This window comes from Rattus norvegicus, chromosome Y (assembly GCF_036323735.1).
Source record: "Rattus norvegicus strain BN/NHsdMcwi chromosome Y, GRCr8, whole genome shotgun sequence".
Taxonomy (NCBI): Eukaryota; Metazoa; Chordata; class Mammalia; order Rodentia; family Muridae; genus Rattus; species Rattus norvegicus.
Window position 1 is genome coordinate 24,737,337 of NC_086040.1, and position 18,533 is coordinate 24,755,869.

The window sequence follows — 18,533 nt, forward strand, 5'->3', positions numbered from 1 at the left end:
ATGTTATTCATCCCATTTTGAAACATGGATATTGTGAAAACTTAGAAGATAATTCATTTAATGAAGGTATCACAGGAATATACACATAGATTCCTTCAGGTACATATTTCATCAGTGGTACTATTGAATCACAAGTGATTTCAGGTTTTAATTTTTATATTGATTTCTATAATAGCTATATTAAAATTTAGTCCAAGAAACTGTATACTAAGTTTCTTTTTTCCAGCAACACAGTATAAGTATTGTCATTTGTGTTTAAACTTCACCAATGATTTGTGTGTTTAATATTTTTCATGTACTTTTTGATAATTATTGTGAAATTATTTTAACCATTTATTCAAATATGTAACATATTTCTGAAGAATAAGATATATTGGGTCTTATGTTATGGATATGATCGCTATGTCAGATAAAGATTTGGAAAAAAACATTCTTTTATCATGAGGTAAATTGCACCATCATTGCACTGATTCTTCTGCTAAGTAGTTTCAAGTGCTGTTCATATATATATATATATATATATATATATATATATTTTTTTTTTTTTAGGAATATCTATGGGAAATTGAAGGAGAGGAAAATGTATGACCAAAACTATGTTATATGTTAAATATATGGAATCCTCTGTTCCTGTATTTGTTCATGACAAAAAGCATGTTATTAAACGGGAATTTACTTTTATGTTCCCTAATATAGATCAATCCTCAACACTCAATCATATTTCAATTGCCTGCTGTCCTAGTGTATGATACATCTATGCCTGCTTTCTGAAGAAAATTGCATTCCCAACCACTTATTTATGAACTATCCAAATAGAAGTCCACCAGTAGAGATTGGATTTAAGAGCACAGTAATAATTTAGAGTGAGACTGTAATCTAGGAGATTACTGTAAAAGAAATAGCAAATTTAGTAATTATGTTTCTTAATTTACATGCCTAACTTTGCCCTCTCTATTGCCCCTTCCTCCCAGAGTCTCTGACACAATCATCTTTTCTCCTAAGATGATGACATACCTAGGTTGCTCAAACTCTGAAATATCAAGTCTCTTCAGGATTAGGCACATCTTCTCCAACTGCAGTCAGATAAGCTAACTTTGTTTGGGAACAGATTCCTCAGTCAGGCTACAACTTGACTACAACAGGACATCCCCCACTCAAGTTTTTGTGGAACCCACATGAAGATTGATCTACATGTCAGCTCCATATGCACTAGGGCTTAGGTCCAGCCTGTGCATGATTTTCGGTTGGGGTTTCAGTCTCTAAGAGCTCTCAGTGGTCTAGGTTCATTGACACTGTTGTCTGCCTGGTGCTTTCCCATGGGATGGGTCCCTATTTGCACTGGCAATTCACTCAGTCCCTGATTTTCTTTTAGACTTGACAAAATGTCTGTAGAAAGTTTTGTGAGTGTACTTGTTTCTTTATCCCTCCACTGTTGGTCCTTCCTGACTAAAGGAGTTGGCCTATTCATGTTCTATATCACCAATGTAAGTGACATCTTAGGTCACCCCATTGATTCATTGGTACGTTCCTTATCCTAGGTCTCTTTCTCTTCCTGGAGATTTCCCCTAACTCCTCATCTCCATAAGTTCAAGATTTCCATTACTTCTCTTGCCTATATCGCCATATCTTCTGTCCCTTCCCACACGTAATCCACTCTCCACTCCCTTCCTTCTCCCATCCATTTCCTTCCCTCATTCTGCCTCCAAGACTATTTTATTCCCCATTCTAAGTGAGAGTCAAGCATCTGCACTTGGGCCTTTCTTCTTGTTTATCTTCTTTGGATCTATGAGCTTTGTGGAGCGTATCCTATAGTTTATGGATAATATTAACTTGTAATTGAGCAATTTCAACAACCCTGAAGAATTATATTTTTATAGTAGTATTCGACATTGAAATTTATAGTTCAGTATGAGTGAATGTCAGGAAGGGCAAAAATTAAGCAAAAGGCAACTTAAAACATAGATCAAATCACAAATTTTACCAGTTGATACTCTTATAATAATACTCTACTACCATAAGTAATTATTATCTTACAGGTGATTTTTTAAATGATACCAAAACTTGGCAGGCAAGTGATGTTTCTACCAAATAATTATGGATAGTATGACTAAGATTAAATAAGTTAAATAGATTGTTTTCATTTTCATATCACTTTCTGGCATTTTTCCTCAAACATGATGTATATTACATTAAATATTAAGGTATTAATTTTAAATTTTAATATTTATTTTAACCTAACCTATAAAGTAACTGGTTGCCTTATGTCATGTTTGTAAACATTCAACTTCATCCTTCTTTCCTCAGTACTTTTTCCCCACCACCACTATGTCCCTAACACTTGCACTATTCTGTCTGTGTTATTCTTACTTCTACATTCATACCGCACATGTTCAATAACTGCCAACCTATACTGTTTAAAACACTACTTTCTAGTTCATGAGACACATTCCAGTTTAATGAATTCAAACCACTCACAGCTTCACATAAATACAAGTATGTGAAAATGAGATTCTATTATCTACATGAGAAAGAACACATCGTATTTCCCTTTCTGAGTCTTTGTTACCTTTCTCGGAATATTTTCTAGTTACATCTATTTTCCTGAAAACATCATAGTTTCGTTTTCCAAGGGGTGAATGAAATACCATTGTGTATATTGTGTTAGTCTTTCCTTTCTACCTATCAATGAACATTCCTTACTATTCTCAATAAAAAAGCAATAGATTTCCTTAGGAATAATGATGAGAAAGCTCAGATACAGAAGTCAAGATTTATTACTGACAAACCAAGAAAAAATTTTTCAAAGATGAAATAATAACATATTTGTGTTTATAGTAATTAGAGATTTGTATTTTCATAAATGTTATTGTATTCATAATACTGTATACTAATTAATAATGGAAAATATTTAATAATTTAAAGAATGTTTGTAAAATTGACAATCACTAAGTGATATTTCCACTAAAAATTAATCTTTTTATAATATATATATATACATATATATATATATATATATATTTAATTTACTTTCAAAATAAAGCTCATTAAGAAGTTACTGGAATAAAATTCAGTAACACAACCAAAGACCTGTTATATGAATGAACAGCAGTTTAGGTGTTATTGAATACCTCTCCAGTTAAATTAAGAGACTTAGAAGGAGTTAGCATTTTAATAGAAATTCACATGTCAAACAAGATACAATAAAATCCTGAAACTCTAGCCAGATGGTTACTATGCATTCCTATCTGCAAAGGTTTCTTCACACACATGGTACATGAAGAGTATGTATATATGAGAAATATATATTCATATTATCATTGTAACTTTCTTCATAAACCCAAGCAGACATGTATCTATTTTGTGGCTTAAAAAGTATGTACAAAGTACGGCTTTTGATAATAACACTAATATTTCAAAACTATCATGTAAACATGCTAAGACCTTAATACAAAGGACAGAGGTTTCAGAGCAACCATAATTTTTTTTTATTAACTTGAGTATTTCTTATTTACATTTCAAGTGTCATTCCCTTTCCTGCTTTCTGGGAAAACACCCCCCTAATCCCTCCCGCTCCCCTTTGTTATGGGTGTTCCCCTCCCCACCCTCCCCCCATTGCCACCCTCCCCCCAAAAATCTAGTTCCCTGGGGGGTTCAGTCTTAGCAGGACCCAGGGCTTCCCCTTCCACTGGTGCTCTTACTACGATATTCATTGCTACCTATGAGGTCAGAAACCAGGGTCTCTTAAGATGAAAAAGAAAAATTTTCTAGGTACACAGATATGCATAATGAAGTCCCCAGCTAACCAATACCAGAGGGGTAAAATTTATTGTCCTATATATTCCATAGAATACTCTCTCCCAGTCCGTTGTCCCTTAGCAGACTTTTTTCCTTATCTTTCTCTGTTTCTTATCTTCTCAGAGGAGGTTGTATTTCTCACAAAATTTGTTCAAATCATCAGATCTGGACTTCAATAAAAAGAAGCTGTATACTTTAGAGGAAAACCAATTAAAGGTTCTCATTTTTTATTGTGCAACATTTTAGATTAGATTTTGTATGCTTAATATACATCTATACCTTAGTCATTACCTTTCAAGATTGACCTGAAATCCACCATTCTAAATTAACAATGTGAAATCCCTTTAGCTAATCACAGAAAAACTTTCAAACTGTATTTACATAGGTTTATTTAATAAAAATTCAGCTTGTAGTTTAAGGAGAATAGTGATGGAAAACATCTTTTCATACATTTTAAGTGCCTTCACATTATTTTAAAGCTAAAATATTGCATTAGACTCAAGATAAAATTATTAACATCTTACTAAAATAAAATGAGATTTTTTTCTTTGTATACTACAGAAGTTGTAACTGAACTTTTTTCGAGACAGTGTTTCTTTTATATCCCTGGCAGTACTAGAACCCTATCTTTCCGTTTCTCTGTAGACCAAGCTGGCCTTGAACTTAGAGTTCTACTGCCTTCCTCTTCTTACCCAGTGCTAAGATAAAAGGCCTGTGCCAGCACATCCAGTGCTTTCTTCATCTTTAACAAGGTCTTATTTGATTATATTCCAAATCATATGAAGTCACTTCCCTAGAAATATCTAGAAGAAATCAAATACCAACATCATATTTTGCACACCTCAATCCCTCATCCCGAGTTCCTGATTGATCTAGTAACCTAGCAAGCTCTCTGAGGGAACTGAAAATAACAAGTATTTGCTTTCATTACAGGAATAAAGAAAAGGCCGTCTCACTGCACAATCTCATGATATCATGGAAGAATTCTTCCAACATTACAAAGTGAAATCTCATAAGGAGCCCTGTATCTGAAGCCACAGTTCCTTATCTTGTGTTTGGTTTTGTACACTGTGACCACCATTTCATTATAACCAGGTTGAACCCAAAGGTATTCTCTGCCCCAATGATCCATTTCTATCATATTGTCATACTCAGCCATATTCAGTTAAATTTAACCATCGACCACACCAAAGTGAGGATTTATAAAATACCCAACAGAAACCTGGGAAGAAATGCTACAAAAATAAATTCATGCCTAACAAATATACAAAATATCTCTTACTTGTTGTAACACAGCGTCTATCCATTTTCATTGTTTTGATTGGTTCTGGATATATTCACAAGCCAAGAAAATTGTATTTAAGCCAGGAAACAACTTGTGAGATTTAGTTCTCTCTGTTTATTATATAGACTATGAATACTAAACTTAGATATCAGTTCTTAATAGAAAGCAATTTTACATGTTGTGTCATTTCACTGTTTCTTAGACTTTTTTGTATAATTGAAAAAGTAGAGCTAAAGCCTGTTATTTAATATTTTTCTCAATACATTTCAATTTCTACTCTAATCCTGAATGCTAAGTCCAACTTGGATCTGATTAAGTTTATTGGCCTCATACTTATTTTTCTTAAAATCATGAGGCAATAATTTTATATGCTAGAAAGTATACTTTTGGGAGGACAATTTACTGTAAATTTAGTTCATCCCTTTTCATTAATTTTGTCTGAATGACTTTATTATTTACTAAACTGTTTTAAATTTTTAGAAGTATTGTGTGGTTTTGTGTGTGTGTGTGTGTGAGTGTGCCTGTGTGTGGATAAATACCTACATATGTATATTTGATAATTCAAATATAATATGAAAAGAGAAAGTTGCTTGAGTGTTATTGATAATTTATGGACACAGTGAATTTTTGTTTATGCTGTATATATAACCTTGAAAGTATGTACTGTATAATTTTTCAAAAGCAATGTTTAAATATGTATACTACATGAAGCATACTAATTGCAGTTTTAGCTATTTCCACACTAATTTTATCTCTTTAGATGTCTAGAAAGAAATACACGGAAGCATGAATCATCTCTTAACTCCAAATGTAGGTAGACTCAATGATATATCTTGCTTTTGCACATGATTGCTCACCTTTAGTTCATAAATTATATATTTAATTTGCTCTATTTATGTTACAAAGGTGTGGCACATTGCTTTTGTAATGTGTGGCACATTGTATATATGTATTCGTTGATAACTATCTTCTGTCAACAAACATTAAGAACAAATAATTTTTAAACATTATTACAAAATCTAAGATCATTCAGTTTCTTTCATAATCAAATAATAAAATGCATAAATATCAGAAGCATTTCCTTATTTTGACTATTAACAGAAGTATTTAATGTACCATTCCTATAAACATATTTTGATATTATCCATTAAAATATCTTCAAGGAGTAGTTTAAATATTAATGAAGGTAAGTATCATCAAATTGTTAGTATATTTGAATCACAAATGATGTCAGTATTTTACATAGCCAAATATGCATAAACATGTAATTTTAAAACTGGATTCCATAAACGTGAATTTATATATTTCCATTCAAAATCACCTGGGCCTAACTTACACGCATTCTCACAATTACACTCTTACACACACAAACATGCATACATTCTTGTAATTACATACTTACACAGATATTCTTACTTACATAAGCATAGGGAGCAAATGACCAAGCACCAGTGCAGAAAGATGAGCTCCAATCTTTATTACATAAAGAAAAAAATCACTTCGACCCTTTTAATGCTAAGTGAATTAAACCCAAGTGTGTAAGAGAAAAGCCTTGTTCCTTTTGATAAGAGTAAGCCTGCATTGCTATTAAGAAATGACCTGTTCTGTCCCATGGTAAGGAGAAACCAGACTGCACCTTCCGCTCTTTCCAGCTTCTTCTGTTTTCCTCATCTCCTCTGCATTCTGCAGATTGCCCTCTTATGTTACTTATAGTATCTACATTATACCTTTCTACATTTCTTCTCAGCCCAGATATTTTTGGCTCAGTTCTACTAAGCTCCGTTCTCCTTAGCTCAAACCTGACTTTTCAGCTCGGCCCCCCTCAAGCTCAGTCCATCTGTCTCTGTCCTTCCAGTTCAGTCCTTCTCTCTCAGTCCTTTTTTTGTGTTTATTTCTTTCTCCTCAGCATTTAAACATATTTCAGAATACATGATCACATGTTACAAAGTTCATCTCTAGTTCATATGAAATATCAAAGCATAAATTGAAATACAATTTACAACCGAGAATTTTTACATGAATATTTATCAGGAGTAATTATCTGGCTAAACATTCATCACCAGTGTCAGCTCTATAGGTTCACTGAAGGTCTAAAACCATAGTTGATAGAGAAGTTATTTACAGATAAACCCAGTCAATATCTTATCATCTGTCCTTGCACCTGTAACAAATCATTTCTTCTCTTTTTATGACTCTTGATAACTGTTTTACAACCTTGTTAATGGGTTCTGAATAGGATAAAGTCTGTTTACTATCTCAGAAGAATTAACTGGTGACACCTGGTAGACTGGTAGAGTTCTCACTGCAATTTTGACTATAAAAAGAGACTTCTAGCAGTCCCACTATAAAAGAGCTTAATAACCATTGATATAATATTAGAAATTATTGTAGGATCATTATTAAGTGTAAAGAATTGATCTATTTGTCTGTATAGCATCACTACAGGACAGTACAACTTCGTAGCTCTGCAGAGATCTCCTCCAAGTGGGTGTGCTCTTACTCAATGATTGTTATATATTTCTAATAATAACAACAGGAATAGCATTTCAATAGCAGGAAAATTTCCCAAAATGTATCCCTTACAGCCTTGCTTAATAAGGGCAAACAAGTTGTGGACTATAAAATAATCCAAGGCTGTCCATCTGAGGATGACCACCTGCTAGTTATTAGCTTGTCCTCTTATGGCTCCTGACACTTTCCTCTCAGTCCCACATGGTACCTTCTCCAAAACTGACAATAACATCCATCACGAAACATGCCTCAACAGATACAAGAAGACTGAATTAATTCCATGCATCCTACAAGATCATTACAGACTAAAAATTGTCTACAATAACAACAAGAACAACCAAAGTCCGACTTATACATGGTAGCTGAGGAATGATTTACTCGAGGAGAAGTTATTCAAATAGAAATAAAGAAAAAAAATTAAAGACATTCTTGAATTTAATGAAAATGAAGGCCTAACTTGAGAATACAAAAAAGCAATGCTAAGAGAAAAACTGATAGCTCTGAGACCCTCAACAAAGAAACAGGAGCTATGATACACTAGCAGTTTGACAGAACACTTGAAATCTCAGAACTAATAAAATACAAATACACCAAGAGGACTAGACAATAGGAAATATTCAAACTCCGGACTGAAATCAACCAAGTAGAAACAAAAGGAATTATATAAAGAATCAAGAAAACCAGGAGCTGGTTCTTTAAAAAAATCCAGAAGACAGGTAAATCCTTATTATTCAAATTAAAAATAACAAAATCATAAGTGAAATAGAGATATAACCATACAAAATGAGAAAACTCAAAAAATTATCAGATCCTACTATAAAAGCCTATACTTAACAGAACTGGAAAGTAAGGATTAAATGGATAATTTTCTAGACAGATACAAGGTACCAAAGTTGAATCACGATCAGATAAACCATCTAAATACTCCCATAACTCGTAAAGTAGTAGAAGCAGTCGTTAATTGTCTCCCAACAGAAAGATCCCTGGACCAGGAAGGTTTAGTACAGAATTCTCTCAGACATTCATAAAATACCTAATACCAATATTCTCCAAACTATTCCACAAATTAGAAATAGAAGGAACACTACACAATTCCTTCTCTGACGCCACAGTTATGCTTATAAGTAAAGCAAACAAAGACCCAACAAAGAAAGAGAATTTCAGATCATTTTTTTCATGAATTTCCCTGCAAAAATTCTGAGTAAATTTCTTGCATGCAAATTCCAAGAACACATCAAAACAATGATACATCATGATCAAGTATGCTTCATCCCAAGAAGACAGGGATGGATTAATATACAGAACCTAATAACCAATCAGTCTAATCCACTACAAAAACAAATCAATGAAAAAAAACAAGCAATCATCTCATTAAATGCTGAGAAAACATTTTATAGAACCTAACCCTTCATGGTAAAACTCTTGGAAATATCAGAAATTCAAGTACCGTACTGAAGAACAGTAAAAGCAATATACAGGAAACCAGTAGCTAACATCAAACTAAATGGAGAGAAACTTAACACAATCCCACTAAAATCAGGAACTAGACAAGGACACACACTCTCTCCCTACCTTTTCAATATAGTATTTGAAGTCCTAGCCAGAGTAATTAGACAACAAATGGAGGTAAAGAGATACATATTGCAAAGGAAGTATTCAAAATGTCACTATATGCATGCAGATTATGTGGTAGTATATTTATGTGACCCCACAAATTCCACAAGTGAACTTCTAAGCCTGATAAACAACTTTGGCAGAGTGACAGAATATAATATTGATTCAAACAAATAAGTAACTTTCCTCTATTCAAAAGAGAAAAAGGCTGAGATAGAAATTACGGAAATGACACCCTTGACAATAATAAAGAAGCTTATAAAATAACTCAGATTCACTCTAACCAAGCAAGTGAAAGATATATATGACAAGAAAACAAGTCTCTGAAGAAAGAAATTGAAGATCTCAGAAATTAGAAAGAACTCCCATGTTCGTGTATTGGCAGGATTAATATTGTAAAAATGGCCATTTTACCAAAAGCAACCTATAGATTGAATGGATTCCCCATCAATATTCCAACTCAATTCTTCACAAACATAAAAGTGAAAGTTTTCAAATTTATTTGCAATAAAATAAATCACAGGATAGAGAAAATTATTCTGAAAAAAAAGCATTTTGGAGAAATCACCATCCCTGAGCTCAAGTTGTATTACAGAGCAATCGTGATGAAAAATTGTATTGTATTGGTATTGAGACAGGCAGGTAGATCAATGGAATAGAATTGAAGATGCAGAAAAGAACCTACACAACTATGGCCACTTCATTATTGACAAAGGATCTAAAATCATTCAGTGGATAAAAATTGTGCTGTTTCAACTGAAGGACAGAATGTAGGAGAATGCAAATCAATACATTCCTATCTCCTTGTACACAGCTCAAGTAAAAATGGATTAAAGACCTCCAAATAAAACCAGAGAAACTGAAACTAATTAAAGAAAAAGCAGGGAAAACCTTGAACACATTGGTACTGGGGAAAATTTCCTGAATAGAACACCAATTACTTTTGCTCTAAGATCAAGAATCGACAAATAGAACTTCATAAAATTTCAAAGTTAGTGTAAAGCAAAGACCACTGTATTTAGTTTCATACAGCAACATACAGATTGGAAAAAGATTTTACCAATCCTACATCTGATAGAGAGCCAATATCCAATATTTACAAAAAACTCAAGGAGAAGATTTACTCCAGAGAATCAAATAACACTATTTAATAGTGGGCTACAGTTCTAAACAAAAATTCTCAACTGATGAATATTGAACAGCTGAGAAGCACCTAAACTAATATTCAACATCCTTAGTCGTTGGGGAAAAGCCATTTAAAACAATCCTTAGATTCTACCTCATACCAGTCAGAATGGCTAAGATAAAAAATCAGTTGACAACAGACTCTGGCAATGGTGTGGAGAGAAAGGAACACTCTGTCACTGTTGATAGTGCAAGCTCTTAAAACCACTCTGGAAACCAGGCTGGAGGTTCTGCAGAGAATTGAACATAGTATTTACTACCTGAGGACCCAGCTGTACCATTCGATGGCACATACCCAAAACTTGCTCCAACCTACAACAAGGACACGTGCTCCACTATGGTCATAGCAGTCTTATTTATAAAAGAGAGAAGCTGGAAAGAACCCAGATGTCCCTCAAAATAGAAACAGATTCATATAATGTGGTACATTTACACAATGGTTTGATACTCAGCTGTTAAATAGAATGACTTCATGAAATTCATAGGCAAAAGGATGAAATCAGAAAATATCATCCTGAGTGAAGTAACCCAATCACAAATAAAGGCACATAGCATGTACTCACTGGTAAGGGGGTACTCTCTAGAATGTCCCAGGTACTAGGGATGCGACAGGTTCCCCGGACCCAACAGTGATGACATTAGCCAACATACACAACAGTGATATTGAACCTGAAGAAACCAATTGCAGTAGATAGACATAGCCCCCAGTGCAAGGATGGGACCAGTCACCCAGCTCTTATTAAAGCAGAGTTATCCCTGTCTAATGAAAAGGCAGGGGCAAAAATGGAGCAGAGGCTGGAGGAAAGGCCTTCCAGAGATCTGCAGACACCAAACCGGACACTGTTGCTGTTGCTGAGATGTGCTTGCAAACAGGAGTCTGATATGCCTGTTCTCTGAGAGGCTTTGCCAGGAAAGCCAACCATTGAACTGAACCTAGAGATCCCAATGGACGATGTAGGGGAAGGGATTTAGAATCTGAAGGGGATTGTAATTAGAGGTAGAACAATGATTTCAATTAACCAGACCCCTCAGAGTACCCCTGGCCCTAACCACCAACTATAGAATATACATTGTCTGGTACCCTACATATGTAGCAGAGAACAGCCTCAACTCACATCAGTGGAAAGGGAAGCACTTGGTCCTTTAGATGCTTGATGTCCTAGAGAAGAGTAATTCAGAGAACAGTGATTCTAGATGGGTGAGGCAAGAATGATTGGGAGAGTTGGGGAGGCACCCTCTTAGAAACAAAGAGGAGGAGTATGTGGTGGATGGAGTTTATTAACAGGATCTGGAAAGGGGTTAATATTTGAAATGAAAACAAATACAATGGTTAATAATAATAATAATAATAATAATAATAATAATAATAATAATAATTATAAAGGAATGGTATTTTCCATACATTATTTTACTGCTCAGGTTAGCTTGGAACACTTATTGTTCCCTAGATGCATATTTCTTCCTACAGTTCCTGATTGCTTGTTTCTCTGAGGAGTGTAGCCTTAGATCTTTCTCTTCATTCAAAGAAGGCATAACACTTAACTCCTTTCTCCAAGCAAGGGAGATTGTAGATATGTCTGTAAAAGGCGGGGGGCATTTGCACAATCTAATTGGGGATCACCAAAAGAATTATTTAAAAGAAAAGTTTGTAATGCAAACAGTTGTATTCAATCAGCTTACCAGTATTGAAAGCATCCCAGGATTTCTAGCCAGGCAACTGCGTAAGATATCAAGAGACATTTAGAATTTCAATACATGTGACTAGAAAAAATACATTCCATTGTGTAGCATACTCAATATTTAAAAACTATCATATTGGAAAGAATATTAAGAGCTTTTGGACAAGAAAAAATAGTGATACATCTAGGCAGAAGCATCACAGTAACACCTGGAAGTCACATGGAATTCTAATATCAATCCCATGCATTCTATGCTCTATTCACATCCTCACATGTTCATTCCGTAACACAGTCAACCAGTGATTTTCTAGTCCCTGCAGTCTCTGAGGAGCAAGGGTCTGGATCAGCCTTTCCCATTTGCTTATGATGTTCCAAGACACATCACTGCACCACTGATGGCCTCCAGTTAGAGCGATTTACCCTGTTGTAATATTCGCTTGACCGCACAATGTCCTAAGCACCCCTTTCCCTTTCCATTCATGTTGCTCCTTCCAGAATCCCTTATCTCGGCCCCTGACAGAGAGCAGATAGCACTCTGTACTCAAAGGAAGAGAGTCGATAGGGTTCCTCCTCAATCAGAAAGCTTGGATGATCGCGCCGCTACTACAAATACTGACAAGTGAGGCAGCTCCTGACTGGTCCGTGCAGACCTCGCGACTGCAACGTGCAGACCTCGCTATTGCCCCACGCAGACCTCGTGACTGCCCCAGCAGACCTTGTCACTACCCCGTGCAGACATCGAGACTGCCCCTTGGAGACCTCGCAACTGCCCCATGCAGACCTTGCGACTTCCCCGTGGAGACTTCGCAAGTGCCCGGTGCAGACCTCGCAACTGGTCCGTGCAGACCTCGCTACTGCCCCGTGCTAACTCGAGGACAGCCCCTATCCAACTTTGTTTCCTGAGATCAAGGTTCACTCGAGATTCCCCTGCTTTTCTTTCTGGACTTGTCCACAGTTCTCGGGAGAGAGACCCATACTCAAAGGATACAGCTCAACTGATGTTCACCAAGACTCACCTCTGGGCAAGTACATTCACTGCCCCTTACGTGGTAGTAGCCCATTCACGATTTCTTGTTCAATTTTCTTAACGACTAAACAGCCAGATGTGTGGAGAGAGGCCAGCGAGCCTCATCCGGGACTTTACCCTCTGACCATGCACTGCCGATTTCCCAGCCTCCACAGCCTGGAAGCCCCTTCAGTGTCCCCCCAAGCAGATTATAACACCGGACTCCAATGGGGGAAGCACTTGAAGGGTTCCCAGCCTATGCCACCTGAGACTGCCTTCAGTGTCCCCGAACCAGATTACAACATCATTCCTCAATGGGGGAAGCACTTGAATAGCAGAGACCCGAGCAAGTTTGCACCTCCAGGACTACTTACATGGACTCGGCACAAGTTCAGATGCCCAAAACCCTATGAAGACCAGAGATTCAAAAAACCTGATGCTCGTGTTACAGAAAACCTATAGAAACTCAAAGATCATATAAAGGCTTCAGTCAGTAAGAGGGCCCTAGACCCCAAGAGGTAACTGACTGAGAACAAGAAATGGACAGTTCCACTTCCTCTGAGGGTTCCTTAGGGCATGAGTAATCCACTGACCAAGGATAGCAGATCACTGAGTAACACACTGACCAGGGATACCAGAAGATCTGCTTTACATCCTGCTACTAGAAAAAAGAGTGGCCTCATCTTTAGTGCCCATTCTTGGGAAGATGAAAAAAAAAAAAAAGCGGGTTATGTCTACTGGGTTTGAAAAAATCTGGACATTGACGAGTTGGTAGCCAGAGTGCCTGCAACATCTACAAACCACAGTACTGGAGAGAACAGTGAAAGTTTCAGAGAAAACCACACTGTACCTGGGCCACCTTCTGCTGAGTCTTCTACTGACAAACTGGGCCAGGTAATATTCACACACATTCCAGGTTCCCAACATCATTCCCTATCTAGACATGGAGAACTTGGATCTCCCATTTTTCCCCAAGATGTTCCTATCCACCCAGGACTTTCCGGAAATAACCAAATGTTTCCAATATTCAATAGGGTTTTTCGACATTTGTCCAGGTGTCCAAAATTCTTCCCATTGATCCTTAACGGAAAATCATATGTTCTCCTCTTCCAGAAGGAGTGTTTTTTTTTCTTCTATTTTCATTAACTTGCAAATTTATTATTTACATTTCAAATGTTATTCCCTTTCTAGGTTATAGGTTAACATTTTCCTAGCTCTTCCCACTCAGCTTCTATAGGGGTGTTCCTAACCCGATCCACCCCCATATTACTTTCCTTCACTGGGGGTTTAGTCTTGGGAGGACCAAAGTCTTCCCCTTCCACTGGTGCCACTACTAGGCATTCAGTGATACCAATGATTTTGGAGTCCCAGGTTAGTTCATGTATAGTCTTTGGGTAGTAGCATGTAACCACTAATGAAGACAAGACAATTCTCTAGATTTAGAGAGATGGAGTATGTAAAGGTTTCCACTGTGTCACAAGAGACTCTCCTGGAAAAGGCACTCTTGAAACTGGTCAATATAAGGAAAGCTGTTCAGCAGGTAGGACATGGAGGTTCTCAGTGACATCATCATCATTAGGTCCTTCCCGAAAAATCTCTTGTAACCTGGAGAGCCCTAGCTCCTTCTGTGAGGTCAGAAGTGTTGTTGTGACACCACCTGCTTCTCAGATATTCCTTCAGTACATCTAGGGTTTGTAACTGGCCTTTAATTCAGAGTAAACAGCCATTTTTTAGGGAGAGCAAAGAGGATGAAAGGATCCGAGATGAGGAGAAGGAAGCTGCCCTTCTGTCATGGTATAAAAAAGGAAGAAATACATGGTCCACTGGAGAGCTCAGTGAATCCTGGGTAGGTGTTTAGTGTGTTCCCTGAACAGAAAGCCTTGATCTGACCCTTCCACATATGGGAATCAAGAGCTGTGAGCCTCTCAGAAGCATCTGGACTTCCCTGTTCTTATGGTTCCTGGAAGTCAGAGAGTTTATATCATTAATTTCTTTATTCCCAAAGCCAAGGGTTGGGAAGGGCACAGTTGATTTCCTGAGAGCTCATGGACTTTACTCTTTTTGAAAAGAAGAAAAAGGTCCTAAGGAAAAAGGGAGAGACAGGAATTGTGTACCTAGCTCAGAGAAAACTCCTCCATGGTTTGGATACCTATATTGCAGTTTGTGTCTGACACTGATATCTGGGAGAGAGAAGTGCTTCTAGTTGAGATTTCATCATCAGTCTTTCACTAGTATTACTCTGATTACCATTCCCTTACAGTAACCCTTTAGATTTCAATAGGTGAGATTAGGTAGCAGTTTCTTTTACTTCTTCCATTTTTTTTTTATTTTTTGGCAAAATTCATTGCTCATTTAATTGGATATTTCTATATTTACATTTCAAATGTTATTTTCTTTCCCAGTTTCCTGTCAATATGAGCCCTATCTGACCCCTCTCCCCTTCTTCTATAACCTCCCATACTGCACCTTGACATTCCCTTGAACTGGGAGTCAAACCTGGAAAGACCAAGGGCTTCTCCTTCTATTGGTGCCCAACAGGGTCATCCTCTGTTACATATGCAGTTGGAGCCATAATTCTGTCCATGCACAAAATATTGGGTTAGTACCAGAAATCTCTGGTTCTTTGGCATTGTTTTTCTTATGTAGTTGAAAGCCCCTTCAGTTCTGTTTGACACTCTTGATGCCCTCCACTGTTGATGATATTATTATGGTTAGAATTTACTATCACTATTTTCATGGAAAATCCCCACCAAGCTGCAAAATAGTAATACACATTTGGTGGTAAAGAAAAAATAATACTATTTTAAAGTTGTCCTGCTGACTAATAATATGACAAACCTGTGACATTTCTGATACTTTGTGAACATCACCTTATTACCTGACCACACTAGTATTGTATGTTGATCCTGGGTAAATGTTTCTTACTTTTCCCTGCCCTCTGTTACCCCTGTTATGGTATAAATTCAGCCTTGGAGGAAAATAAAATTGCCGCCCTGGTCAGACTCCTGTCTTAACGTCATTATTTGTCCCAAGAACCCTTGTCCCAATTCTATTCCAGGCACCCTCTGATCTCTCACTTACAAAAGGCACCCAAGTTGCGGCTCTTTGAAGGTGTCCTGGAGGAGAAAGTCTTTCCCTATTAATAGGCTGGTCTGTCTTCTTTGTTTGTGGAAGACTTTGCTCCTTCTTGGACCTTTGGCTCCCACCCCTAACCCCCTCCCAGAGCTATTGCTGAGTGATGGGACAAGCATTCTATCTCATCTTTTGTGACAGGACACAGAGAGTCATTCAGGACACAAAGAATAGGGCTATGGGGTCTTAAAGCACTTTGGTGCATCACAGGGACTGTGCTCCCTCCAGACCACAATTGGTTAAGAGATCAGAGGTAAGCTTGAGCAAGTCTGTGTTTTGTGTTCTGTGTTACTTTCTGTTTTGTCTCTGTGTCATGTTTCGCCTTTGTTTCATGCTGACTTGTGTTGTATGCCCCTGCTGTCTGAAGGGTTTGAGTCCCAACTGGAGAAGTTTTAGAGTCCACTTGGTGGTCCCTATTGGTCCTGTAAGGGGCTTATGGCTGTGACAGGTCGACTTGCTTGTTGTCACAGGCCAGAGAGGATGCTCTAGGAGGAGAAAGGAATATAGAGGACACTCTAGAGTCACATTGGGAGGTGGGATCAGATGTTCTGCCTCATCCCAGAAACAGCTAAGGTTAAGCTGCATTTTGGGCCAGGTATTGAAGGTAATGGGCATCTGTGGAATTCACTTATAGAATGCTTTTTCTTGGTCTTGTTTGTCTAGTTTTTTTCTTTGGTATTGTCGAGTGTCTTTTTTGGCTGTTGTTTCATTTTTGGACTTGGACTGATGATAGTGTTTGAAATCATGGAACTGTTTGCTTTCTTTCTCAAGAAGTTTTACTTGGTCTACTTGGTGCTTAACTTGGAAATAATTTGCTTGAGAGAAATTGTTTTCTGCCAGGGAACCTGCCTTATCTGCTGGCCCTATTGCAAGTGAGGAGTTGGTCTTCAGCATTAAGTCACCTTCCTTGTTAGTCATCATTGACATACACAGTGCCTCTGATCCTATTCCTGCAGCAGTCAGTTCTTACCCCTGTGGTCAAAATGCCCCAGGTTGGGAATCAGGGTAGTCCCGAAAATAGTTTCAGAAAGAGTCTGCAGCAGACTGTGAGGAACTTCTTTGTGCCAGACAGAAAAGGCTTTACTCTAGGATGACAAGAGGAGAAAGTCTTAGCACCGGCTCTTCAGCTTACTCCAACTGGAGGCTGTGGCCACGGTCAGGATCAATGTTTTCTTTTTCATGGCCCTCTAACTCAGTGAGGCGGCTTGGTGAACGGCTACCACTGCAGTCCTTGGAGGGCTATACTTCTATTAAAGATCAGTACTCCAATGTTAGTAATCTATTTATTGGTTGTAAGAGTCCGGAAACCCAACACAATTGTGACCAATGCCTCAGGAATGGTAACCGAAAGCGTCCTTAAAACCAATTGCCTGTAACTATAGTTTACTCTATGATATCTGAGGCTTCAATCGGATAACACCCCCTGGGCAAGCCCCCCTTCAATTCTCAAATGCTATTTTCTCCTGGTCTTTTGGCGCAAGGTCATCTAGCATGTATGACAGCCTGGAAGAAACTTCCCCCTTAAAGTAGACGAACCATACAATTATTTTATCAGCCACTTGGCATCTAGCACTCAGTTCTTAACCATCTCTCTATCCTTTTGTTATTAATTCTTACTGGAAGCCTAGTGTCCTTCAGAGGCTGGGTCTCTTGATAGGCAGAGCCACTGAGCTGACTCTAAGGAGCTGAGCTGAGCTCAGGACAATCAAAGTCCAGAGAGACAGCCGGTAACAAACCAGCTACCACTCTGCTCTCATTTTTGTTTCACAGGCACAAAGCTTGTGCCTGATTATGGGCTGGCCTTTTTGCCCCAAGAAAGCTGGCCCATTTAGCTGTATGACTGAATGCTATTTGTCACCTATCTGGTTGTTCCACGTGCTCTCACCATGTCACCCCATAGCATTCTTGCCTGGCACCTCACCGCTGTTCTTAAGAATTTTATCACCCAAGACACAGTGTAATTTGACTTAAAATATATCCCATCCTGCTAATATGGATGTCCCAGATTCACATTCTGAAGGTACTAATTTTAAAACAAGGGATGGTACATTCCCCTAAATATTAAATTGATATACTTGGGGTCTTAGAACGTTTCAATCAGAGGTTGATACAGAGATTATAATTACTTTAAAATTGTTAAAAGATACAGTGCATTCTTACTGACCTGCTTTTGGGCAAAAAGATCCAAAGAAGGAGCCCAGCGAGGCACTTAACATGGCGTAAGGTACACGCGACTTCATCTACAGCCTGCATTCCACTCAAAGGACCTGCTTCCTCAAAGAACTGCATCGCTTCAAGAAGAATGAGAAACCTAACACCCACTCCA

At 37.6% G+C, this 18,533-nt stretch overlaps 2 long non-coding RNA genes across 3 annotated transcripts in view; one reads left to right on the forward strand and one right to left on the reverse strand.

The window, feature by feature from the left end:
* The window catches only part of LOC134484477 (uncharacterized), a 413,639-nt gene that overhangs the window by 170,245 nt on the left and 224,861 nt on the right, over positions 1–18,533 (reverse strand). The gene's annotated exons all lie outside the window — the stretch shown is intronic.
* The window catches only part of LOC134484479 (uncharacterized), a 90,931-nt gene continuing 87,101 nt past the window's right edge, over positions 14,704–18,533 (forward strand). Inside the window, exon 1 of one of the 2 annotated variants that reach the window (XR_010061941.1) lies at positions 14,704–14,921. This is a non-coding gene — a long non-coding RNA (uncharacterized LOC134484479). The remainder of the gene's footprint in view (positions 14,922–18,533) is intronic. The other variant, XR_010061942.1, reaches the window with a different exon arrangement.